Below are 27,406 nucleotides of genomic sequence, written 5' to 3' on the forward strand. Positions count from 1 at the left end.
AGGGAGTGGCACACTGAACGTTTGAGCTTTTAAAATGAATGGCACGCCTCAAAAGGTGGGAGAGCCCACAACACTAGTCACTACAACCTGAGCCAAAATGCTTTTTCTCCAGAAAACGTACATTCTGTCTCTCAAAGCAGAGCCAAAGGTCTTTCGGCCTGGAACAATTCTTTTCATGCATGTCACTGCCAAAAAGCTCCCATTGCTCACTGATCTACCATAACATCTGGTGCAGTGTAAAAATCTTTCTTTATGCTTTATTCTTCGCAATATGTTTTAATCAAGGATCTACTCGAGTACCGTAAGTACCATTCCCCCGCTGGATAATATCTGTCAAAGGGAAGAATGGCATTTCTTCATGTCTAGGGAAGTGTTCATGCCTTATATAGTCTTGGTCTCGTAGAGTTGCCTGCTGCACATAGCTGAATCTGGCCAGGGGCTAAGGAAGCAGAGCTCATTAAAACAGTCTTCAAGTCTTAAGAGACAAATATGAATGTACTATCAAAAAAGAGCTTGTCATCAAAAAATAATCAGACGTATTGGAGCAGTTCCCAGACTGAAAAATAGATTTATTAAAAACGGAAGTCTTAGCTGGCCTAGATGGCTGAATAAGTGGAGGACGGTCACTGTCGGGTCCTCGCAGTAAACTATTCATGAACGCCTCCAGCATTGTGACACAAATAAGCGCACTACTCTCCTGTTCATGTTACAATCACAAATTACACCTCACAGGTCAAGCTAAGCACTTCTCCTCTAACAGGGAAGTTGTGTGACATTTCTCTGCAAGGACGATTGTCTTTGTAGTGAAATCCTCTTTTTTAAAGTAAACGTGGCATTTTCACTGGCTGCATGAGGACTAAAGCAAAAGTAGAAATTAAATAGAATCTTCTCCCTGCTTTTCTAACATCCTATATAAAGACATTCTAACTTCATCCTGATAATGATGGTCTCACTTATCTGCTCCACATCTTCGCCGAGTCTGGAGGGGCGATCTTAAGTGAGCCATAAAGAGGACTGAATGAGACAATTACCATTTTTCAAGTTTCCACTTTAAATCCGCAATGAGTCTTGATCTGGGTCTGAATTTACATGAACTATCCCACAAATGAGGAGGTTTTTCCCACAATAATACGAAAGGGTAATTATCCAGATAGAGAACGTGAACTTACATTAGCTCATTATCCATATGAAGCAGAAATGTGTCATACAGAAAATGCAAAGGCCACTTTTTTTAAGTAAAAGATAAAAGGTCAAGAACTGGTAATTATATAAGCTCTAGTTCTCCATCTCTCAGTGAAATTACCGTAGTAGAAAATATTGAAGTGTTCTTTTTCAAAATGCAGCTGTGGCGAGTATGTAAAGAAACTTAGCTTTAATCAGCGATCTGTTCAATGTGAGAATATCCAGCCACCTGGAGGCCACAGAACACCGCCATGAATATAATCTTCTGTGTTTGTAGGTTGAGAGGCAAATCTTTCACACCAAATGGGTCACAAGTGAATGTTAGTTATTGTTAGTTGCTTCAGATAGCTTTACACTTCTTACGCCAGGCAGTAACTGGGTGGAAATATATGTTAACAACTAATCTGACAATCTATGCAATAAATAGTTTGTGGGGGTGACCCGATGGCCATCTCCATTTCCATTTGCCGGATGTCTTTCCTCCACTCTCTTTACCCACATTTCCTGTCTGCCCAAGATAATAAATACGCGTTCGCTGAATTTGTCTCCAAACCCTTCTGTTATACACGATAGGCTAAATTTGAACTAATAAAGAGCCGGTGCGACCGGCTCCTGGTGGAGACATTAACTTCTGCATGCATTGCGCAACGATAAAACATGTCGGTGTCAAGAACCAACTTGCGTCCTCACGTGCAATAAAAGGAGGTAGATAAAAGTCTACCCCCCCTCAGGCCAACAGAGGACACTGACAGCTGCTGCACACGGCCCCTGTGGTACACACATTTACCACAACACAATGTGCAGATTAAACTTAACAAACCCCACGTCTTTTTTCTATGTCTCTTATTGGTCCAATGTGAATCTACTAGCAAAGCCTTTCACTGACTGTTTATCCTTCCCTGTGAGTGAGGCACTGTGAGTACACGGCTCTCGTGCGTCCAAAAGTCTGTGATGTACGCCTCAACGTTTTTCTTTTCCCCACCAGCATACAGCAAAGAAGAATACCACGGTCTGAGCCAATCAGAGGCAGAGCAGGGGCGGGCCTTATTCTCTGATTGGCTCTGACCCTGGTGTTGTTCCTCGCTGAATGTTGGTGGGGAAAAAGAAATCGGGCATAGTGGATACGCCTTAATATACTACGTGTGAAACCGCATTGTAGACTATCCTACTCCTCCTTGAGTCAAAAATGAAGAAAACTGTAGATTGATTTTCAGTAAAGAAAGATGATGTTACGTAACACCACCTGTCTCCCCTCGCGCCGGTAAGATGCCCAGTCCAGTCCCAACATCATCTAAACAGGCCAAAGATTGCGTTTTTTGAAAGGAATGGCTTGTCCAATTTTCAGACATGATAAACACTATGCATTGCATTTATTTCAAAGAGTGCGGCCAAAGCATGGGGAACACTGCGTCTGCTGTAGGAGCACTGACGTTCCTGATCGAAACGTTAAAAAAGCACAATGTCTTGGGCAGAGCAGCCCCCTCCCCCTCCCCAACGTGTCAGCGCCAGGCAGCGGCAAACCGAAGCAGTGAGGAGTCAGAGATGATGATCACAAGTGACACTGAGGTCTAAAGTTAAGAGCTAGCTTTTAACTTTAGACCTCAGCACCTTTAAATAGATTTTGAAACAGTTGAGGTTATTGTGATTTCTTGTGCGAGTTGAGATTTAAAACATGTATCTGCACCTTTACTCCTGTTTACAGTCATTCACATTATGTGTCAATGTATATGGGAGCTGTCAAGAAAAGGTATATTAGGTGTGTATTATTTTGGTGCTGTGAAAAATGTTGGGTTCACCTAAATTATGTGCTGGTGCACCTACATGAAAAAGTCAAGCAATCATCAGTGCAACCGATTTAAAAAATGAGTCTGCAGCCCTAAAGAACAACTACTAACAGCCCACTGTAAAAAAAACTGCCCATGATTAATGTGTTTTGGGATTTGTGTTTTACGAGTCAGGTACCCTGCGTCGAGTTGACTTAAGAGCTGCGAGCTCTTAAACAAAGGCCCTAAAACTTTGTTGAATGATTAGGCAAAAGGGGAACAATGTTTACTGAGCCGGCGTCTGACATGAACAATCAAGCAACATTGTGAGCTTGCAGCAAATACTTCATTCCGCTCTGGTAAACGCTTAAAGGGATTCAGTATCTAATCACCTGCTTGTACGGGCTTCGCCAGAGCCCCGGTGCCTCGTGAGTGTCTGACAAATGGCTTCTTTTTTTCTTTCGATGAAGTGATAGTGTGGAGGAGTCTGTGACTCTGAATACAAGAATGTGAAGGAGGAAGGCAGTTTGCGTGAGAGTGTGTGTGTTTGTGTGTGTGGGGGGGGCATGCAGGGAGACAGATGGACAGAAAGTGTGTGTTTCTTATGGTCGAACCACAGTTGAGACTCAGCCAAGGTCATCCTCTTACTTCTGACATACATGGAGCCAGACTGGGCCTCTCACTTGGACACTCTCCATCTGCTACCACTGATAAGCTCGGCACATCGTCACTGTGGCTCTGTGCTGTGGGGATGTTGTGTGATTAAACCACAGAATGGATTTTTCCTTGGATTCAAAATACAGAGGACATAATTCTCACGCATTCAAGCGCTTCAATATTTAGTGTAGGTGTCATGCTGTGCTACATCTACAAGCATAAATATGATTCTATATTTTTAACTATACTGTACTGTTATAATTTACAAGCAGAAGAAGCAAAACGCACCCACACCTCCTGCTTTAAGACGTTGCTGAAAGGACCTTTCCAGCCACAAAGGTGGACAGGGATATTCTGTCAATTGTTTTTACAGATGTCAGACAGGAACATTAATTCACCCTATCAATGGGGGTTGAAACAGCTTAACCCAAATCAGACCTTATCAGGACTATGTGCACTAAGGTTAATAGGTGTACGTGCACCTCGCTAACCAGCAGGTCTGCTCTGCTTTCTTCTGATCAACACTTCAGGAACAATGTACCTGCAAGCTAAAGCCTCCTCTGAAATTATTCATGAGAGAAAACAAAAAAGATAACTATCTTTTTCTTTGTACTTCACGATCAGTCTGCTGTTTTGATGTCCTTGTAGAGAATCACTTGAATTCAAGTCAAGGCCAAAGCTCCAGCAGAAAGAGAAATACGGGTAATCATAATAACTGGGTAACACAGTACTCTTATTAGAGATGTTGGTGCTGAATTCATGAAGATGCTAAATATTACTTATAGAGCTGCAACAGTTAACCGATTAGTAATCGACTACTAAATTAATTGCCAACTATACTAAGTCGTTTTTAAGAAATTCTCTGATTTCAGCTTCTTAAATGTGAATATGTGCTGGTTTCTTTGCTCTTCTGTGACAGTTAACTGGATATCATTGGTGTGTGGACAAAACAAAACATCATCTTGTGGTTTTGGGAAACACGATCGACATTTTTCAACATTTTATTACATTTTATGAACCAAACAACTGATCGATTAATCAAGAAAATAATCGTCAGATTAATCGATGATGAAAAATAATCATTAGTTGCAGCCCTAATTACTTATTATTGAAGTGGCAATAAAATCATATTTGCTATTTGGGGTCAGTAATTTTTTTATTAAACAGATGATTCTGTAATCACAATGGATGGACTGTGCATACAGATTATAGTCAGTACTCACTTTCAGCTTTTGTATAAAACACCTGCTGTACCTGTAAATCACACTAGCATACAACAATAAGATCAATAAACCACAAACAACTTACTGCAACTTGACCACAGGGTTTTAACCTTCACCTTGTTTAAAATGAGTGAAAACACACACACACACACACACACACACACACACAGCGGTCATGTAAAGAGCTGTATCCCGAACTTCAAACGAATGGCCAAACTCCAGACGAGCTCCCGTGACACGGAGAAGTCGGTCACCATAACAACAGCTGATGAGCTCAACATGCGATGCTTCCTGTTAAATGGACCTTAGCTCATGGAGGTGGACCAATTGGCAGGAAATGAGACCAAATTGATTGGGAAACAGATGGAAGAGAAGCAGCGACTATGAAGCCCACAAGGCTGTAAAGGAAGGAAAGAGACGGCGGGTGAAGATGGAAACGAGACAGAGAGAGTGCGACATGAAGTAAAAGGCCAGATAAAACGAACTATGACGTTCAAAAGCTCAGAAGAGCAAAAAAGCTATTTCCTATTTTTATTCGATGAACTTGAAAATGTGAGCTAGGTATCCAACACGTTAAGAGCAAAAAGTGCATCTTTGAACAGTGGCATTTAGATCTCAGTCACGCAGGTCAGTAACACAACCAAACTCAATTTCATTGTGTCTGTGAAAACATTAAAAGTGATCTGGTCCATTGTTGTTTTCTGCAGGTTTTATGTAATCTTCCCAAGAAACGAGGTACCAGAGAGATAGAGGGAGCCCTTGATCATTTGCCAAAAGCAATGCGTTCTCACCCGCTCACATGCGTTAGGAGCCATCTCCCCAGAGAGATGAGCGCAGAGACAATATCTCCACTGTCGCGGCCAATTTCAAGACAGATTCAAGATTCGTTCAATCTTTGTTTTCAGATATAGCAGCACCGAGGACAGTATGGGTCTCTGTGACCTTAAAAAAAAAACCTGCATCGGTGTTCGACAGTTGCCAAGCTCTTCGAAATGATGATCCAAATATACACACAAAGGTCACCCCACCACCAACATCCGACAGGAAGCTGCTGCGCACACTTAAACTGACGGCTCTTTTAACATATGCCAGACAACAGCTAATTAAAGTTATTCATGCTGTCGGAAGCTGCTCATCATTATCATAATCAGGACAAATCGTTCAGTTATATATATATGAATTTGAATGAAAAGGTAGAAAAAGTACGGATTTTGTTGCTGAGTCTGTTTGGCTTGTACCATGCACATGTATGAGGACACACGCTCACACACAAATGATCAAGAAGTAAGACAACGAGGAAGAAGACCGCAAACTGGCAAGCATGGACTGAAAATGTATATGTTTTTTATTTAAACTATAAACTGTGCAAATGGAGTAGTGATAGATACACACGGAGGCCACACAAACTACCTTGTGTTTATCTAACCAACTCACTCAGTCAGTGGTCAGTGGATCAGAATGTTTCTTGTAGGCCCGGAAATGACAGCTTCATATAAATCTCGAAATACTGTGTAGCGCTGGAGCAGTGTTCAGAAATATATAGAAATAGAAATGTAGAAGCTGAGGGTTTCGTTTAAGCGCTACACAAAGGCAACGGGACCTGCTTGAGCTTCTTGAAGTCCCTGAGACCTGGGACTCTCCGCCAGTCAGTGAGAACCGAAGAAGCCTTTCAGAGAAAACATCTTGAAGAACCTCAAGTGCAAGAGCAGGCGCCTCCGTATAACACTTAGAAACACTGTGACCTGGACGACTGTGAATCTCCACAGACGCGTCGATGCTCAGTATGTCTGGCTATAACCTAGCAGGCTCATTTGCTCTGTCAAGGGAAAGGCATAACTGTTATTATATACTCTTTGAGAAAAGGTAATTACATTAAGAGGGCTGTATGAAAAATGACTGGAGTTTGAACCCTGGCGAACTGATTTTTTGGAATGTGCCACTTCACTGAATCACTTCCAACTTCAACTAAGTGTCTGTACTACCGGATACTTCATGCCACTGATGGATTTACATATGCCGTCTACCTCACGTCCACCGCCACTATCAGCTTATTGATCCCCGTGAAGTAGACGACGTCGGATGATGACACATCTAAGACACGCCACGTCAAAATCACAGTCAAACGCATCCGTGCAAAGTGTTTTAAATAAACAGGTTGTTTAACAAGGTGCAAAGTGCATGAGTCATCGCTGGAAGGATGAGACGGGCATGGGTTGAGAGTAGTTATCTGCCCTGGGTGTGAGCGCGGCTCCGACATCGTTAACCCTCCGAGCTACACTGACCTCCGGTGTTCACTTGATTTCGTCATGTTGTGGTGAGTGTGGAAGTGGAGCGGGGCGAGGGAGCGGGGGCGCCCCCTTTGAAGTTGTAATGCAACGTTTCTTTTATCTGTCGAAGGAGCGTTTGAGACCGGCCCCGGCTGTCCGAGAACTGAATTAGAGCTAAACTCCGAATGTGAACCGACAGCATAAGAGGAGGCGTGAGGCACCGGGGGTGTGGTGAGCACGGGGAAGAAAAACGAGTGCAACTATGCCAGGACAAAGGAGCCACAAACTGAGGAGCAAGATAGAATCTGCTCTTTTAAACAGAAGTAAGACCAACAGCAGTGTCACATTCCTACAGAAATACACTTCTTACTGAACATCATGTTATCGGTCTGTGGTGCTGACAAATGCCGTGCCCCCTCGCTGCACAGGGTGAAAAGATTCAGCCCATTAGCCGGCCATCATCCGGGGGGTGTCATCATGACAAATACCACAAAGTCGCATAAAAGAATCCAGAAACCCGAAAGCTCCAAGCTCTTAGCGTGTTAATCAAAGTGCGTGGGAGGTTTTTCTGCCCCCGTGAACAGACTGTGTCCTATAGAAAAAAAGTGGAAAAGCAGGAGAAAAATTAGTTGTAAAAAAGTAGGAGATGACAGGAGAGGTGGAAGCTGTGTCTGTGTTTGTGCATCTGTGTGCTGTGGACGTGGACCGCCCCCCCCCCACATTCGTTCAGGCCTGTGAAAAGATGTGCTGCGGCTCGGAGAGAGGCGAGCAGAGGAGGTGGGTAGAAAGAGAAGCAGAGGAGGCCTGGCTTTTTACATTAGGCCTTCCATCTCTCTCCTGCCATCGGTCATCAGAAATGGGAGAACACCGGCTCCCCAACTCTTCACTCCGTTCCAATTCCATTCAGCTCAGGACTGGCTGAGACCCGAAAGAATGAGAAAATAAAGAAGGTTTTATTACAACATCCCAAAAGGAGCAAAAAGAGTTTATTCATGCACAACGGAATTTAACCGCATTGTCCCAATGCCAGCACCAACAGAGAGACGAAAGCGAAGACAAAAATCAGACCAAAGCCATTTCAAACCTTCATCTAATAGTTGATTAGTGTGGACGAGAAAAGCAGAACACACGTATGATGAAGTCCATTTCCCTTGTTTCTTAAATCAGAGCACACTGTGATTCTCATAAAAACAAACACGCGGAAGTCTTTTCTCACATATTCATGACACTCGGCGGGTGATTTTTTAATATGCTGTGGCCATTATTCGACTTGCATAACGCAGAGATGCGTTTGTTTTTACAAGGAACATCTTTAGAAAGCACAAGAACAACATCTTTGGACCATTTGTTTGCCTTCTCACAAGTTATTTGTCCAGTTTGACCTTTTAATGTTGCACAAACATTGAGTCGTAAACAGTGCGGGGCAGATCGAGGATTTTCACAGAGGAGAACATGGACCGCAAGAACAAGCGCCAACGAAGAAGAGATCTGAGCTGGATCTGTGCAGCGTTTTTAAATATTGGAAGTATATTCAAGCTGATGATTGTGCAGGAAGAAAATCAATGGATAAAATGACAAATACAATCATAAACATGGAGAACCTAATTGACAAACCTCCCCCTTATCCTGGAACCTAAAAGACTCCGCCGGTACAGATTTGTATGCCAACTCCCAGCAGTGATGAAGAAAAGCACGGACAGGTATTCTTCTCCAAACAGCAGCGGCGAGCCCGAGTTATGACAGCTGAAGGGTTATTACCAATTAGACTGGCAGTGACTCTAGGCCTGCGAGAACAGCTGAGCCTCTGCCACGGGAGGTGACAAACAGAAGGACAAGCAGCAGTGGTCTTATTGGGGGGGGGGGGGGGTCTCCTCAGGACCACAGAATAGAAAAAAAAGAAGAGACGAGAAAAAGAGAGCGATATTTAGAAACTGAGCCTCGCAGCTCAATGAAATAACTTTACAGTATAGCTCATACATTCAACAGTGAGCTGGAGGGAAACTCTCGGCGCTCTAACAACACCTCTCAGTGCACTGCGTGTTTCAGTCTGTGGTTTCTTTCATTCTGCAGCCGCCTCACTGTCCGTCTCACTGTCCAGCTCACTGTCTGTCTCACTGTCCGTCTCACTGTCCAGCTCACTGTCTGTCTCACTGTCCGCGTCACTGTCCGCCTCACTGTCCAGCTCACTGTCTGTCTCACTGTCCAGCTCACTGTCCGTCTCACTGTCCATCTCACTGTCCGTCTCACTGTCCATGTCACTGTCCAGCTCACTGTCTGTCTCACTGTCTGTCTCACTGTCCGTCTCACTGTCCGTCTCACTGTCCGCCTCACTGTCCGCCTCACTGTCCAGCTCACTGTCTGTCTCACTGTCTGTCTCACTGTCCAGCTCACTGTCCGTCTCACTGTCCATCTCACTGTCCGTCTCACTGTCCATGTCACTGTCCAGCTCACTGTCTGTCTCACTGTCCGTCTCACTGTCTGTCTCACTGTCCGCCTCACTGTCCGTCTCACTGTCCGTCTCACTGTCCAGCTCACTGTCCGTCTCACTGTCCGTCTCACTGTCCAGCTCACTGTCTGTCTCACTGTCAGTCTCACTGTCCAGCTCACTGTCAGTCTCACTGTCCGTCTCACTGTCTGTCTCACTGTCCATGTCACTGTCCAGCTCACTGTCTGTCTCACTGTCCAGCTCACTGTCTGTCTCACTGTCCATCTCATTGTCTGTCTCACTGACCATCTCACTGTCTGTCTCACTGTCCGTCTCACTGTCTGTCTCACTGTCCATGTCACTGTCCAGTTCACTGTCTGTCTCACTGTCCAGCTCACTGTCCGGCTCACTGTCAGTCTCACTGTCCATCTCACTCTCCAGCTCACTGTCAGTCTCACTGTCCAGCTCACTCTCCGTCTCACTGTCCAGCTCACTGTCTCACTGTCAGTCTCACTGTCCAGCTCACTGTCTCACTGTCAGTCTCACTGTCCGTCTCACTGTCCCTCTCACTGTCCAGCTCACTGTCCAGCTCACTGTCAGTCTCACTGTCAAGCTCACTGTCAGTCTCACTGTCAGTCTCACTGTCCAGCTCACTGTCCACCTCACTGTCAGTCTCACTGTCCAGCTCACTGTCAGTCTCACTGTCCGTCTCACTGTCCATGTCACTGTCCAGCTCACTGTCTGTCTCACTGTCCAGCTCACTGTCTGTCTCACTGTCTGTCTCACTGACCATCTCACTGTCCGTCTAACTGTCAGTCTCACTGTCAGTCTCACTGTCTGTCTCACTGTCAGTCTCACTGTCCGTCTCACTATCCAGCTCACTGTCAGTCTCACTGTCCAGCTCACTGTCCGTCTTACTGTCAGTCTCACTGTCCGTCTCACTGTCCAGCTCACTGTCTGTCTCACTGTCCATATCACTGTCCAGCTCACTGTCCGTCTCACTGTCTTTCTCACTGTCCATGTCACTGTCCAGCTCACTGTCCGTCTAACTGTCCATGTCACTGTCCGTCTCACTGTCCATGTCACTGTCCAGCTCACTGTCAGTCTCACTGTCCATGTCACTGTCCAGCTCACTGTCCATCTCACTGTCTGTCTCACTGTCCGTCTCACTGTCCAGCTCACTGTCCATCTCACTGTCTGTCTCACTGCCTGTCTCACTGTCCGTCTCACTGTCCATGTCACTGTCCAGCTCACTGTCCAGTGGGACACCGACAAACTTATCTGTGGGCCACAATTCATTATCCAATGAAGAGATAATGATGTCGAGGTACATGCTAATGTCGCCACAATACCCACACTCTGATCTCAACAAGCCATTAATGAGATTTTGAGAGACCAAAATCATCAGAGAGAGACTCCCAGTCAAGTTATTGCCGCTGCCTCCTCTAGTCGACCGAAATGTTTCGACTCAACCGGTGGTTCCCAATCTCTCTTTCCGTCATCGACACGAATGACCACCCAAAGCATTGGTCTATCATCCACTGTAAAACAGCAAACCAACCCTAGCTCAAAGTCTGAAAATACCTGCAGCACAGATGATCAGGAAGTGGGGTAATAATGAGAGACAATAAAACCATAAAAATGTAAAACACAATTCAAACAGCTTGCCTCAGAGAGCAGAGCGCGACTGCCTTATTAGAAAAACACCCATCCTCTCCACACATTAACGCATCCGCAGTTGACTGGTTGCGAGACAAATATAGAGTGATTCATGCCCCTCAACTTCTCTGTTGTTTCCCTGCTCTGCTGGATCAAGAGTTAATTCTGCTCAGAGTGACTGTGGGCTGCAAGTGACAGCAGTGAATTAATGATTCATTATGCCCAGTGTAAGCAAACATTGAGCCGGTGAGGGAGGAAAATGGATTTACACACATTCACCGCCAACCATGACATATTTTTTAAGCTTTTAAAAAATATCCAGATACCCACGAAGAATTCAAAAGCAGCGCTGGTTTGTAAAACCACAGCATGTTATTTTTTAAAAAAGAGGACCTTTTCAAATGTGTTTTTCAGATCCACAGAGTTTTTGGGAACACGACTTCTTAGGAAATCTAAAACCTAAGAACTTCAATGTTCATAATCATTCATTATACATGCTATATTTTGCTTTCTGTGCCTGGGGCTTTCTTGTAAATTAATTTTCCCTTTTACTTTTTATTCAGGCCCGTCACTTGATTCCTCACAACATCGTTGCCCCGCCATATTGTGGAACAAGAGGAAGTTTAAATGTTGGAAGGGAGTTAGGAATCTATTGAGTCTGCAGGGTGCTTTGACGGTGGAGAAGACATCATTAAAATTTGATGGAATATGTCAAAAATATTGCTCCAGTTTGTGATTATTAATGCAGAAAAAAGTGTACAAATGCAGAACATGTTGTACATGCATATTCCATTAAGAGACATGTCGCTGGGTTTACTGATGCTGTCCTCCGGGAGAGTTTATCCTCAACACATCAGAATATTTCTCCTGGTTTAGAACTCCAGGCGTTGCTATAATATGAACTTGCTTAAAGTTTGACACATTTCTACAAATCTCTTAATCTCCTTTGTCCATGGATCACCTCCGGGCCAAAGATTCAGCTGAGCATCACAGATCCGAGTCTTGCTTCTCTAGTTTCTATTTTAGCGAGTGATGTTCAAGTTCACAAATGTTCTATCACCCTTTTCTCTTCACTTTTCTCGTTCGGCCTTTCCTGTCCATCTGTCATGACACAAAATATAAGCATGAGTGAATTATTGAATGAAGAAGAAATCAAGTCGAGATGCCGCTATTGTAAATCCCAAATTATTTGATTCATGGTTTATTTGGCCTGTGAATATGTGTTAATGTGTTAAAAAGCTAAATAAAAACACACACACAAACACACACACACACACACACACACACACACACACACACACACACATCAACAGATGCAAGAAGGTTTCAAACTCCAGGGGCATAAAGTTTAAAATGGATGGTCTCATTCGGACGGGACCTATGAGCAGGTCCAGAGGCCTCACGCTGAATATCTGCATACGTCATTCTGATGGATGAGGGGCATGAAGAGATCGAATGACCTCAGTGTTTAGACAAGTCGTGTGTCAGGTTGGGTCCTGTCCTGTCACTTTCGCTGACCGATGGTTGCATTGAGCGAAAAACTTGGCGGTGCAGTCACAGTGATGAGGGTACGATGGGGGCGAGTTTATATTTAGATTTAGTTTCTAGTGACACAGCTGATATTCAGCAGAGAGTATAAACTATATTTTGGTTTAGACACCCGGTGCTGCAAAGAGTGAACAGATTCACAACGTATGAGTTGAAGAATTTCCACTGCATGGAAACTCCAGGTCTCATCAGTATTCTTGCCCAGTTAATGTTACCGTTCAGCGACAACGCATTTCATGCAACATGCCAGAGGCTCTCACTCTCAACTCCACCAAGACGCGTGCAATTATTACAAAAGAAACCTGCCAGTAATGTGATCAACTTTCTCCACACAGGCACAAGATAGTGCTCGGAAACTAACAATGGAATTACGGATCCCTGACACTGGATTGTGAGCAATGTAAATAACCTCTACCACATCCTGATGATGATATATGCAGAGCAAAGTGCGGTGCTCAAACGTGCTGCCAAACTGAGACATAAAGGGCTGATTACCAAACCTGGGAAATGACTCTGTTTCACTTGTGTTCAAACGAGCCGTCGATCATTGTGAGGTCATTATATCACCTCAGATCCTGCTATCTCACGTACCAATAATAAACAGATTGCGGCAAAGAAGTGGCAGGGTTGTTCCGCTCCCCTGGTGGTTCTCAGCAGTTGAGGATTAAGCAGGATGTGACTGATGTGATGACAGGAGCTTAAGGAAAATGAGGCAGACGACTGCAAACTCGAACTGCCCCACCTTGTCTGAGTTGAAAAAGAGATTCAATTAGATACATTTTAAGAGCTTTAGGGGGACTAATCCGGATTTAGGTGATTAAATAAGCATGAACAGCAAAGAGGAAGTTACAAAGAGGTGGCCCGGCCAGGGCGAAAACTTCGGGAACTTACTCAGGGCCAGCTATTTATTGTATTTACTAGATGCCATGATGAAAGTTTTAATCATCTACAACCAATATGTGCGGATTTATGGTGTAATTATAGCATCTGCGAAATTGTTCAGATGGCAAGTTTTTGTTTGTGGAAAAATGTAACATCGTGGATTGTCTTGACCACAAGCTACGCTGAAGACTTTAGTCCTGGTGATATAACTTACAGTGTGTACCTACATATGTTCACATGCGTGTATGCTGCTAGTTGTTGCAGATGAATCACAGTAGTTGATGTCATTCTCACTTCCTCCAAGCAGTTGCAGATGACATTTTTCGACGGGATAATCAAACAGTAAGTTATTTCAAATGTAATTTGGTGCAAATTTAAATGTATTCTAGAATATATTTACATATATCCACTGTGCATACACATTACACCATCTAATTACTAAGAACTCAACATCAACTATGCTATCAACTGCCTCTTCGGAACAAGCAGAGTTTTTGAAGCGGACAAATTCTCGAACTACAACTCAAATGATGCCTTGCTTTGTGGCTCTGCCAGCTCTGCTACTGCTCAGGAACAAACGTCCGTAGTGTCCTCTGTCTTACCTGTTTGCCACTTTCATTTGGAGAGATTTAACTGCGCTCTATGCCAGGAATCCAGACTTTATAAATAAAGCTGATTTAACCATTCGTTTTCTCATGTTTACACTGTATATTTCTCTGACTAAATATTGATAAATAATAAGTTCCTGCAAATACAGTGTGTTGCCTGTGTATGCAATAAATATGTCCACCTTGGGTTATGATTACATTTCAAAGAAACACAATGGATACCTAGCCAATAAACAGTTTCCTTTTTTTTGGTCTACCAACGTATCGCTGCCAAAAACGTTTGTATGGAGACATGCCAGGCAATTCCATCCGTCCTCGCTCGCTTCTGGCCTGCTCTTCATCCCAAACACACCAGTAAAGTTAATGCACTAGCTGTCTAGTCGCACACCAGATCTCCCTTTTTCTGTAATACCTCAGAGTCCGTTGATCTTCTTCCACACGGATTTAAAATTGGATCGCAGGCTACAAAACATACTTCTGCTTCCACAAAGCCGTTCGATAGGCTTGTGCCCAAAGTTAGTTATTGCCAGAGGGTTTGAACGGCCGATAAGAAAAAACACAAAACAGATGACCTGCCCTAAAACCTAAACCAGTGGGTCATGTCATTGCGCTTTTCCCCCAAAGCGTTCATGCGATGCCAAATTAGACACATTCCTGTGATGAGCGCCAGATTATTATCACTTTGCTAAATGGAAGTAATCCCAGGGGAGGTGTTAGAGGTTTATACCACTTCATCCAACAAAGGTGGCAGAGTGAAAATACAAGCAAGGGAGAGCTGCTATTGCCTGATCACGACAGGGAGCGTCGGTGCTAGAGACTAGATGCAAATTATCTTTCATTACCTTCATTGGCTGTGGGACACCCTGGTGTGAAAGTCATTTCTGTCCCTAATCTTTTGGGGTCTGGTGATCATGATGCGCCCGACCTGCTGTTGGGAAGTGGTGATGCAGCTGTTTATTTGGTTTATTTAGATTTTATGGACGTGAGATTGTTCTCATAGACAACATGGGGTTTAATCATAAGAGTAAGCTAGTATACAAATGTGTTATTCTTCTTTTCTACCACATCAACAGTCTAAAAAGCCCTCAGATTGATCGACTCATAGGAACCACTGGACGGAACTACATAACTGTATGAACCAGTGACATCAGATACAAATGGGGTGCTGCGCTGTTTATGATTCATACATAAAGCATCAGCCATAAGATGATGATATTTACATTAATATATTTGCAATGCAGGACCTTTTTTTCTGATTATTTTGTCAACGTAACATTACTGTGCTAAAAATGGTTTCGTAGTGTTTGTTAATATATATATATATATATATATATATATATAGGCTTACATATAAATAATTTTAAAGGATCAAACCTTACAGATATTCAATTTGTTTGAGTGTTGAGGATTTGATTTCTCTAGCGCGCCGTTATCAGGCTGTTGTCTGCTTCTTCCCATCGGAAACAATTCAGATCCCCATAGCAGCATTGTGCATCTGTGTCCCTCTTGTTTAATTTTGTCACAGCTTCCAAGTCGTCCAACACGCCGTACACCACTGTGCAGTAAAACAGCGACCATAAAGTATACTGAAGCAAACACTTCTTTAGATGCACAGTGACGAGAAAGCAAACTGCAGTAAAGATTATTTCTGTACCGGTTTGTTGCTTTAGACTCGTGTAAATGTCAGCCGAGGATTTGATTCACTGACCTGGGGACTGTGGGTGTTGTTGGCTTGGTTTCATTTTCCTCTACAGAGTTTAGCCAGAGGGCTCGCTCTGCATCTCGCCCTAGCCTGGTACAAGTTCGACAACTACCTGACTCTTTCTGAAATGTCAATCAAACAGAGGAAGGAGGGAGGCTCGAAGACAGGTGCTGGTTTAAATTGTCACTCTTTCTCCTGCTTCAGGGGAAAAACAGGGAAAATGAAAGTAGTTTTGTTCGTTGGACTTTACTTTGAACGTGTCACTCTAACTTTGACATTTTGGTGCCAACTCGGACAGCGAGTGAGCAGAAACAGGAATAAAGCTACAGCCTTCCAGCTTGATGAAGAGTCGAGCTAGAGCAAACAAACTTTGGTGAAACGGATAAATCGGGTAATATGGTGTAATGTAAGTCGGCAGTGAAAACAATAAACAAGTTCAGTAATTGTAATATTAAAGAATCAACCAATATTTGATACCTAAAGCAAGACTGCAACATCTGCTCAAAAGACAGATGTTTTTCTGAAGGGCTTCATACGAATATGTTCACACTGGTTTGAGTGAAGTTTTGTCTGGGCTCTGCAACTCAAGACGTCGTCCAGAAAGGACAGTTTCATGATTCTTGATCTTCAGGCTTCAGCACATTCAGTTTGAAATAATATAAAGAATACTGCATTCAAGAGCCGATTCACAGCTTCAGTCTGGCTGAGTTTACATCAATATAGAAAGAACTGTGTGGGAGCCATTTCAACACATAGAGCCCGGAGTTTAGGGGTTGTAAAGTAACTGGACAGACACGAGGTCAAACTAAACCAATGACTGTCTGAAGTCATCTCCACAAGACACTTTGTATTTCCCTTGTTGATCTTCTCCCAGAGCTTCGCTGCAGCCACGTCTCTGCCTGAGGAGTGCAGCTCAGTCAGACCCAGATCAGGTGATTGACGCGGCCAAGGGCGAGGATATTCCCAGGATATCTTTCACCTTGAAAAGACGTCTGGTTGCTTTGGCTGTCAGTATGTTTGAGATCCTGCTGATTGATGTCATCTGATGAATTCTGACGCTCGCGCAGAATTTCTCCGGTTTACCTCTGCATTCAATTAATGCCAGTGTGTGCCAGTGACACTGGCAGAGCCATAACATAACCAGCTTGTCAGATGTGGTGCTATCTCTGGGTTATGACCTGTTTCTCCCTTTTCCCTCAAAATAGTGCCAATTTGCTGCAGGTGAAAGACAGCGCAGCCAGTCCGGTCCGGGCTTCAACTCACCCACACACTTACGTCAGCCCACCAAGCCGGGCAGGTTTTTTTATGGGGTCAGATCAGGGTCAGAGACAATTTATGATCAATTTCACACATTTTTTCATTAAGGATTAAAGTCATTAATGGGACGTATACTGCAAGCAGGGATGGATGTGTTACATCCTTTGACAGCCACTTATTTTTTACAGTCTGATGTGTTTTTACGAACTTGACATCTGTCTTCGAGGATAACTAATTGTTTCTAGGATATACCCAATGTAAGTAAATCCAGCAGTTTTTTTTTCTCCTTTTTCAAGTTATGGAGGATTAAAATCAGAAGGAGTGGCGCATGTCAAGGAGAGATATTCCATTAATTTGCTTTTTTTTTTAAATTACCGATAACAAAAACATGGTGTTATAATTAAGCAATAGCTCACGACAGGCCGTGGTATACACTCATTATACCTACTCACGTCTACTCACGTCTACTCACGTCGTTACTTCCTCAGTCGAGGATTGATACGGACCTGTGCAAACTGATTCGACGTCATATGAACCAATCAGATTGCTTGATTTGAGCTACCCGTTTAATATATATCAGTTTTGATAGAAGTTTTTTTTATGTGCTGTTTTTTTTGTTTTTTTTTAAGAATGTACCTAACTGTAGTTGTTGAGCAAATCTACTTGTGTGTTATAATGACAAACACACACAGAGACAATTGGCTTCCGTGACCCTTGCAATTTCGGTTGCGTGTGTTGAAAGGGCTTCATCTCACACACAGTTCTTTCAGTACTGACCTTCACCTACTCAAATTTAAGATGAGACTCAGCACTTAAATGTAGTCTCCATGGTGTTATTTCAAATTGAATGTGCTGAAGCACACAACCTACTGGTTGATAAAAAAAAATACATACATCTACGGCATGGACTGTATGTTAATCATGTAAACATATACATACAGTATACAGTGCAATGACAAAAGTAGATGTGTTGTGTTTAAAAAGTCAGGACGCCCTTCATTGACACTGCACACGACACTGCCTCAGCAGCAGAGGAAAGTTGCATCACATCAGACAAGACAAGTTCAGGGTTTTAAATCATAGTACACGCTCTATACAAAGACTGTGGGAATGCTGCTGTTTGGCACAGCATCTCTGCCTGAATATTATCAAGAACACAGTTGGTTGAAATTCAGCATAGACATTAGCTCTAACAGGTTGGCACAGCGGCCAATCAGCAGCTCCAGAAAAGCACTCGCTCACAGTTTTGCAAGTGCATCCCCATGAGCTTGGCACCATGCACAAATGCTCAACAGTACCCTTTCTCCACATCCAAACCTATAATCCTCTCAGTGGGCATAATGGCCGGCCCTCTGAGTCTCTCCGGTGCCACACGCTGCTCCACAAGTAGTTTTTGATTGGTGTGGATTTGGTAAATGATCACTTGTGCAGTTTTAATAGTGTGACAGGTGTTAAATAAAAGCATGAAACAAAGAGCTCTGTACTTGACTCTGTATTATAGAGGCCCATAAACAGAAATAAAGTCCCAAAAACAACAGGTTAGAGTTAGAGCAGCAGAAACATTGCTCAAGATTAAAGAGAGATGATCCACAAACATTAAGAGGCAGAAGTGATTTAAAATCTTAAAAACATCCTTAATATTTCCAAGGGCCAAAAAATAGATGCAGTGTTTGTCACCAACGTGGCAGTACTGTCTCCGTCACTGTCACCTCTGCCAACCCCAAGTTGAAAAATTTGGGGCTAACTGATGTAGTTCCCCTAGTCCTCATGACATGACATCGTCTATTTCCTCCTGTGCAAAACAACAATCAAAAACCCTGGTCAATGAATAAGGCAGGCGGCAGCAGAGATAAATCTTTTATGTTACAAGGTTCTTCACCTCACTACGACCCCCGGGATACAAACAAGGAAAACATCTCGAGTTGACTCACTGGAGATGTGCTTGATGAGTTGCGTCACAGAAGCAAGAAACGAACAACAACCAGTTTCAGTTCATCTTTTCATGGCACAACCCTCAAAAGATGTTAAAAATATTAGACAGGAACCTAATCACACAGCAGCATTTAACCTTACTTTCATATATATATATACTGTTTAAATGTATGTGTATATATATCATAAAATATCATCAGCAATTATCTCACACTGATACTGAAAAGGTATCTTCACTAATCCCAGGAATACATGACATACGTGTGCATGTATTCATATTGTATTGGAGCTTTTACCCAGGAGTTTAGAAAGCATGTTTTTATTAATACTAACAACAGATGTTGGTCTACATCCACATCTGTCACTGAAAATCCCCATAATGAATTATGAATGATCTGTCATCTTCATATGCAAATGCTTTTTTTTTTTTCTTTGCAGGTGCAAATCTCTCCTCTCATCTTTATGTAAAACAGCATCACTTTAACCTCAGCATGTCATTATTCAGAGTGGTACAGTAGGTGGTACTCTTTGGGTTCTGTCAGTTTGAGAAAAAAAAAATGTGCTTGCACGTTCTCCGCGTGTATGTGTGGGTTCTTCCTCCGAGAGGCCAGAGAACCCATTTCCAAAGACATGCTTGATTGGGGCCGACCCTTAATGGATAAATCGGTATAGATGATGGGTGGATGGACATCCAGCTATCCAGCTGATAGATCATCATTGTCACTTTGCCATCATAACCAACGACTGCAAATTGCACCGTCTATAGTGTCGGATTGGTGTTCCTGGTGTACGCCAGCCTGAAAGCATTTCAGTTGATAATGAGCATGTATCTGGTTGAACATTAATGACTTTATGTTAAAATAAATGACGGATGCTGCATCGTTGGAACAATGTACGTCCAAGCCGTTTTCAGGATTCCTAGCTAAAGAGAATAATGAAATTGAAGCCAATATGTGTCAACAGAGGGCCATTGCTGTCTTTTTAATATTTAAAACTTGCAGCCACAAGTCCCTACATTAAAATGAAAGAGCAGAGCCAGCCACATTTTTTTTTAACGAAGACTAAACATTCAGCTCACATTACCGCAAGATGTTTATGAAGAGCACATTCTTGTGAGAAACGTGTTCGTTTGACATGAACTTAAATTTTCCAGAACTACCACGGGCAGTTTTTGATGTTGTTTAATGTGTGGTAATGACAAAAAGGAAGTGTGCAATATGTTAGAGTTTAATCTTCAAAGCGATCTTTAATGCCATCAACTCTGTGTGAAACTACATTAACTCAGAATAATAAACATGCCACCAATGACGGCAACATTAATAGGAAGAAAGAAAAATAGGGTTGCATAATGAGTTTCAGGCTGGTCCAGACTAAATCAAACATCCATCTTCAGCATAATCCCCCTCTCTGAGTGTTAACGCCAGTCCTTACTCTGCAGGCACTGAGCTGGAGCTGGTGCACATTCACCGGCTGCTGGGAGTTTTTCAACCCACTGCATATTTCACCAGAGCTCCATCATCCGCTGTTGTCGTGTTCCCTGTCTCTGTTTCTCGCTCTCTTCATGTGCAGTACGGGTCTCTGTTTTCACCTGGAATCCCTCCCTCTGGACCTCCGTTGGAAATGATGGAGGATTACTTGTTATTGATTTATTTATTCAGAAGAGATAGCTCGCAGACGATAAAAGAGCAGCCATAAATTAGACGTGGAGCCGAATTCCCCCATGTGAGGTTAACTTTGTCAAGAGAGCAGACGTACAGAGTGAGACGGTTGAAGGGGCGAGACGCGGTGACACGTGACAGAGGGAGGAAGACAGAGAGCGAAAAAGAACGGGCCACTAAAAGTTCAGATGGAAGAGAAAAAACATCGACTGAGAGAAAATGAAAAAAATACTCAAAGATCACTAGTGCGTGCGCAGCTTATTTACAATAACGGCCGACAGATTCAAATGTGCACCCAGAGCGGATCACACTAGAAAGACCTACATGAACCTATGTGCTTCATATCGCTGACCTCCAGCCGGCCGCTATAAATCTTCCTTCTGCTCCTGGCCATTGGCGTGACCTTTGAACTGCAACTCACTCGCATTATCTAAACTTGTGTGTGTGGACTGCTGTGTGCTGAACATACACAATATCCCAAGGTAAACACGGGGCGGGACCGCTAACAGCCCCGCAGTGAGCGCGTTATTGCCACCATTAAGGGGCAGCTCCAGCAGACCTTAGAACAACTAGTAAAGGTCACTGAGTGATGATTGTCAGTATAACACGCATGTTATATTAGCTATAAAAGCCTCCACTGCATCCGCCGTGCACCATTATTGCAAGTAATATAACCGTGAGAAGACAAAAAGGTGATAACGTATTATTGGCATGAGGTGTCTTTATAAAACAATGATTAAACCTCCCTCCTATGTATTGAATCTGAATTATTGGCAATAGACGATGTATTTCTGCTTAAAAACAACCCGCTGCTTATTAAGCTGCTGAAGACTCTCTGTGTCATGTCTCTGACGCTAAGCAGGCACTGTGAACATGGCACATTAGTGGCTGCCCAGAGACTGTGGACAAAGACAAAGGGGCAAAACACTCACCTCATACGGCTTTACTGTAATTGCACCCTGAGGCAGCATGTCTACGCACTGGAGGAACAAGCAGCGATGGGCGCTGCAGCGCAGGCCTGCATGAACCACAGCTGTTTATGAACAAGTTCACCGAGCAGACACTGATCGACTGCCCCGCATCGGATGCCGGAATCACCCTCACACACACTCCTTCTGCAGACTACTGCCCCATGCAGCCGCGCAAGGTTTGCTCCTCAACGCCGGCGTTTGACAAAGCAAACTACGGGAAAGGTGTGTGACTGTTTTAATAATCGAGCGGAGATGGAATGGTTTCTGCCCGTGCGCTGTCTAAAGATAGACGCTGTGCTTTGCTCTGTCGTGGTCTGCATGGCTGTGAAAGTGGATTAAACAGGCTTTAACATCGAGATGAGCTCTAATGAAACCCAACGGGGGAGTTAGCCCGTCTGTTTGGCCAGCTGACTCCCGTAAAATACCCATCACTGTCTCCGGGTGCCTTCTCTAAAAGTAGCCTGGTGGTGCCAGTCGGTGTGTGCTGGAGCCAGAAGGTTAAATGGTTCGATGCATCCTTATCGTACACCTTTTTCCTCATTCTTAGGGTTTTTATTCAACACATGGGTCTTCAGTTTCATCTGACATATGTCTGTGAAAGAGGAACACTTACCTGTAAAACGTCAACATAACCCAAGGTGGCAATAGACCAAATGTTAACGTTTGACCAGAGTGCACCCCAGTTGAAGTCAGGTCTGCCAGCAGTGTTACCAGTTAAAGCAGTTATCTTCCCTGTTCCCCTTAAGAGGAGCTTGACACAAGAGGTGAGTGTTTTGGTTTGTAATCTACTGAGGCTTGTTGGCGTTTACAGAAAATTAGTATGGGAACAATTTTATGTGTCCGTTCAATCCATGAAATGTGATGCATGCTTTTGCGATAAATCCTTTCAGACATTCATCAGGGGATAGAGAGGGTCGTCCGGGCGTTCCAGTCTGCGTGCCGTGTGAAAGCTGTGATGTGGTAGAGGAAGCACTGTATGTGTTGTTAATCTGTGTGTGAATGAGAATTAGAGACTTAGAGTAAAAGCACAATGAGTCGTTGTTAAGAGCAGAAAAGTTTTAAAATGGAAAACTGAAAACCCGGTAACTTCAGTAGATGGCAGGAGAACAAATGCTTCATGTTGGTACAACTTTCATTGCCTGGAATTCTTAGTATGTCAAACTGAAATATACATTATTTGAACAAAAGAAAATTAGCTGGCTCAACTTTTCTCAAAAACATAGGCGTTTGAGTTTGGCCTTGATTTCAAAAATCTGAGGCAATAAGTTGCCTTGATTTTTTTTTTTGCAGTGTAGCATTGTAAGTTAGTAAGTTAGTAATCATTATTTATATAGCAAGGATAAAATATTCAATTCAATAGAGTTCAAAGTGTGGGATATCAGCGGAGAAGTCCAGAGGAGCTAATCATCAGTGTCAGTGTGTCAGCGAGCTGAGTTGGTGAAGGCAGGCGATGGGGACCGTGGTCTGTCAGGCCGAGAGTAATACACATAATACAATATCATTCTGAAAAATATACAATTAGCCATATATTGTCTTAGTGTTGCAGTGTTTCTGAAAAGAATCCTCGCGCAGACTATATGTGGGGCTTGTTTCTGTCATGTTGTGCGTTTTCACTGCAACAGATGATGAGCGTCACCTCGAGCTGACTCTAATACGGAACCACATAATAACGCATCAAGTTATTTCTCTATGTCCACAACACACAGAGCGTCCGCTCAAACTACTTCCTCTTTCTGACCTGTCAACATAAGAGTATCCTGCAATATATCGTTTCTTTTTGACGTCCCTTCGTGAAAGTGACAAACACTTCCTGTTTCGCATATTTGCACGTGTTTTCATGACAAAACGTACTTTGGAGAAATTTCTCCTGGTGAAGGATCGTGTAGTGCGTGATGAGTCACGTAGTGTGAACAGCGCAACGACTCAAAGCCTCATGATTACAAGACAGCACGTCGTGTCGTATGAACGGTACAGAGAACTGTCCACTTTGAAAATTGTGTGTGCCCAAGGCATAAGTTTTGCGTACAGAAAACAAGCAGTTTGATGAGCAGACTCGGAGCAGCAGCCAATAGGGTTGATGAAGGGTTGGTGGATTTCCTCTCCTCATTAAAAACTTTTATGGAGAAAGCTATGAATGTATTTCCCGAAATATGAATCTACAGTATTTTTCTGTAATTGCTGAACTGATCTCAAGGGGAAAAAACTTGACTTGAACTTCCAGTCAACTACAGTATAGCAAAATAATGCCCCCCACTCTCTGCCGTGACCTACAAATGTTAGGTGAGCCATGCACTTCCCAACACGGTACGTGATTATTTTTAAACAGCTTCTGTACATATTCACGAGCTTGGGACCAAAAAGGCCACCAGCGCCGACATCGCAGGTACAGCGGAAGGTAAAAGCGCGGACGTTTTCATCACCACTTGGAGCCGTCTACAACTGTCAGCAGTGCCAGCACTATCAATGTACCGTCCTCCACCCCCTGCCCATTCGGGGAAGTCATAACGATGATCAATACGGCAGCAGCACCGTGCACAACAGAACCATCGATCAAGAGAGGAAAGCATGACAAAAATATCAGTCAAGCAATATTAACTGGGTCTGAAACAATTCATCAAGCCATGAAAGCTCCATCAGTGTTCACCTCTCACTCTCATCCCCTTCTCCACGTCCTGAATGTCCTCCGCTGCCTCTCCCCCCAGCAGGCAGTGGAAAGTCACAATCATCTAAACACATTCCCCATCCTCCTGTAGCAGACTAGTATTGGACCATGACACAGAACTGGACTGCACCGTTCCCTAACAGTGGCTGTGTATATATAGATATAAAAACATGCTGGTTGTGTTGATACATGCAACATATTAAAATGCCAAACTATACCACGGTTTGCCGCCATTGGGGGAACAGCTTGAGATTCACATGTGGCGACTGTGTTGTCAAACTCGCACTCTAGCTCCTGCGATGACAAACTGCCTCCGTGGACTCAAAGGAAAATATTTGCACCATGGCACAGATGCCATTCCCTCTGCTCTTACTCACCACCCAGCACAATGTCAAAGTACCCCCAGGTCACTGAGAGGGAACATTCCTTCACGTTGCCATCTATGGACATCATAAATAAACAGTCACCCCAATTCATGAAAGCCTTCCTTCCACTTGCCATGTAAGGACATCAATTAATATCCTCCTCTGTCCACAGTGATGTAGTGTCAAACGCTTGATATCTGATCACCATTAAAATAATAAATACGCCTCATGAGGGAGAATACGCATGAAAGACGAGCCCTTGTGGTGACGATGCTTTTCTTCTCTTTAATTCACTATCACTTTGAGGAACAGGAATTATGACAACAAATATTATTCCCTATTCTTATTAACTTCACAAAAGCATATTTGCCTGAGGAGCTTTCTGGGGGAGATGCCAGTGAAGTGTGCTGCGCGCAGAGGGCTGGGCAGGGATGCTGAGCCGGACAGCGAGGGACACAAGCACCACTTGATTGCCAAACTTGCATTTTAAACAAAAGCACATCTGGTACGACCCAACATGTACCTGGATATGGTATGCGCGTTGGTGGCACGCGTAAAGAAATCTATTCATTCTGTTGGGTCTGCAACTTCAAAACGCAGCGAAGACGGGTCACAATAACGCAGCTGTAGATCGGTCCTGGGAGTGGGAGACCAAATTCTTTACTCAGACCAAATATTCCCAAAAACTTTCACTTTCCAGTCGTATTACCACCTACCTCATAACATTCACTGATGCGCGGGTCACGAGCAGCACAAGTCGATGGGAGAAAAGCAATCCAGTCCAACTTGACGCGGGTGCGCGTTTGGCACGGCGGCGGAACGGCAGTCCAATCCGGTCACATCCGAGCGCCTCGCGGTGCACACTGAACGAGGCTCGCCACCTTCTGCCGCCACCGACCGCAGATCAGACGGCGATGAGAGGGGGCACCGCACCGCGGGATCTCCGAGGGAGAGTCACGGCGTCCGGATTGGACAGAGCAGCCGTGACGCACCGGCAGGTGGCACACCCGGCGAATAAAAACGTTCGAGATTCATTCACAGACAATGGCTCTGGTAAACTACAAGAGCTGGAAACACACACACACACGCAGGCTCACACACTCACACACACACACACACACACACACAGATAGACAGTCCATTTACTCGTTGGCCTTGATTTTATAATTTGTGATTTTTTTTGCAATATAAAACAAAGCTGCTTCTGTTTTTCTTTGGGCGAATTATATATTTTACACACAATAAAGACAAAAGTCAGAATATCGCCAATGAATGTGTTTCTAAATGATTTTTTGTGACCACCCATGAGGCCAAGAGGCTCTCTACACTTGCAAATAAAGAAGGAGAAGACAATAAAAGAAGAAAAGGACAAGCAGCAGCAGCAGCACACGAGCAAAGATGAAGTCAGAGTTCAGTTCAGGGGACCGCTGCAGCTGGTCCCCATTAAAAATAGAGACAATTCTCGAAAGTGTTCCATTTTATTTATTCATGTCATCCAATAGAAACAAGGCAAGTGGAAACTGAGTGTGTTGTGACACTCGTCCAAGAGCAATTCAGGGAGCCAAAGCAAATGTTTTAATATTTTTTCATACAAACAAATAAGGAGTGAGAGGTAATCCTTGGAGGAATGTGTAAGCCAATTACGGCTGGCTGCAGGGACCGGGGGAATGGAGCCTCACAGCGTCCTGCTCAGACTCACTGCACACCCTCGCACCACATTACCCATTCCCGGCACATGGGCAATATTTCTCCGAAAATATGGAGCATGAATGGGATATTGTGCCAACTGTCTCCAGCATTTTCACGTCCCCTGATCCCAAGGTCCTGTAGGCTATTTGACACTCCCCCATAAGTGCTGTTGCGTCCCGTGCATGGGGAACGAGTTACTGTGTGTGTGTGTGTGTGTGTGTGTGTGTGTCTGGGATGTCTGTTGTTGATCTGGTTAGTTCATGTTGTGGATTTCATGCTGGGTGTGGTGTGGACTCTCCTATTGCCTTGGGGATATTTGCATATCTGTGGGAATTTGAATATTCTTCATTGAAAATGAATGGACACAGCAAATGTTTTTCCAAATGAATCCTGCAAATGACATCGGGGGCACTGGGGATAACCTACAGTGGAGTCTGCATCTCGTACACGGTACCTGAAGTGTAAACAACATGCTAATAGAAAAAAAGATGTCATCGAATGTGGTGCTAACCCAGTGACTGGTTCTAGTCCAGCACACCTGCTATGTGGGCCTCGATAAACACACGCTCTAAGCTTCGCCTCAACATTCACCTTCCTGCAATTTCACACTGTCTGATTCTGCCAGAACTGCATGAACACCCTGATAACCACCGAGTCACTGTAGCCGACTGGTCCACAGAGACAGTTTTCACTTCATAATGGCGTCTAACACACAGCCCCCCGCCCAACAAAATACACACGTTTACACAGAAATGAAGTGGAAGTTTGGAAAACAACTTTACTTTTTATCTACACGATGTCACATTCAGAGTTCTGTCGGCAATCAGAGCAAGAAAGTAAAGATGCTGACAAAAGGAAATGGGCTTATCCGATTCTGATTTCTTCTTCAGGATATAAAATCAAAGTATACCACAAGAATTTGGACCCACAAAAATAAATATGTGATGAAGACTCTC

General features: G+C 43.7%; 1 protein-coding gene and 1 long non-coding RNA gene across 5 annotated transcripts in view; one reads left to right on the forward strand and one right to left on the reverse strand.

Annotated features, from left to right (window-relative positions):
- chrm3a (cholinergic receptor, muscarinic 3a) overlaps nucleotides 1-25,808 on the reverse strand; it is a 73,107-nt gene extending 47,299 nt beyond the window's left edge. For 3 of the 4 annotated variants that reach the window (XM_035606722.2, XM_035606723.2, XM_035606720.2), the window contains exon 1: nucleotides 25,478-25,802. The gene's annotated coding sequence lies outside the window, so the exon portion shown is untranslated. Of the gene's footprint in view, nucleotides 1-25,477 lie in introns of all 4 variants that reach the window. The other variant, XR_004784752.2, reaches the window with a different exon arrangement.
- LOC118284089 lies at nucleotides 7,064-11,861 on the forward strand. The gene is made up of 3 exons (XR_004784753.2): nucleotides 7,064-7,139; nucleotides 7,223-7,415; nucleotides 11,740-11,861. It is a non-coding gene; the product is annotated as an uncharacterized LOC118284089 (long non-coding RNA).
- Nucleotides 25,809-27,406: the final 1,598 nt, after the last annotated feature.

This window comes from Scophthalmus maximus, chromosome 10 (assembly GCF_022379125.1).
Source record: "Scophthalmus maximus strain ysfricsl-2021 chromosome 10, ASM2237912v1, whole genome shotgun sequence".
Classification (NCBI taxonomy): domain Eukaryota; kingdom Metazoa; phylum Chordata; class Actinopteri; order Pleuronectiformes; family Scophthalmidae; genus Scophthalmus; species Scophthalmus maximus.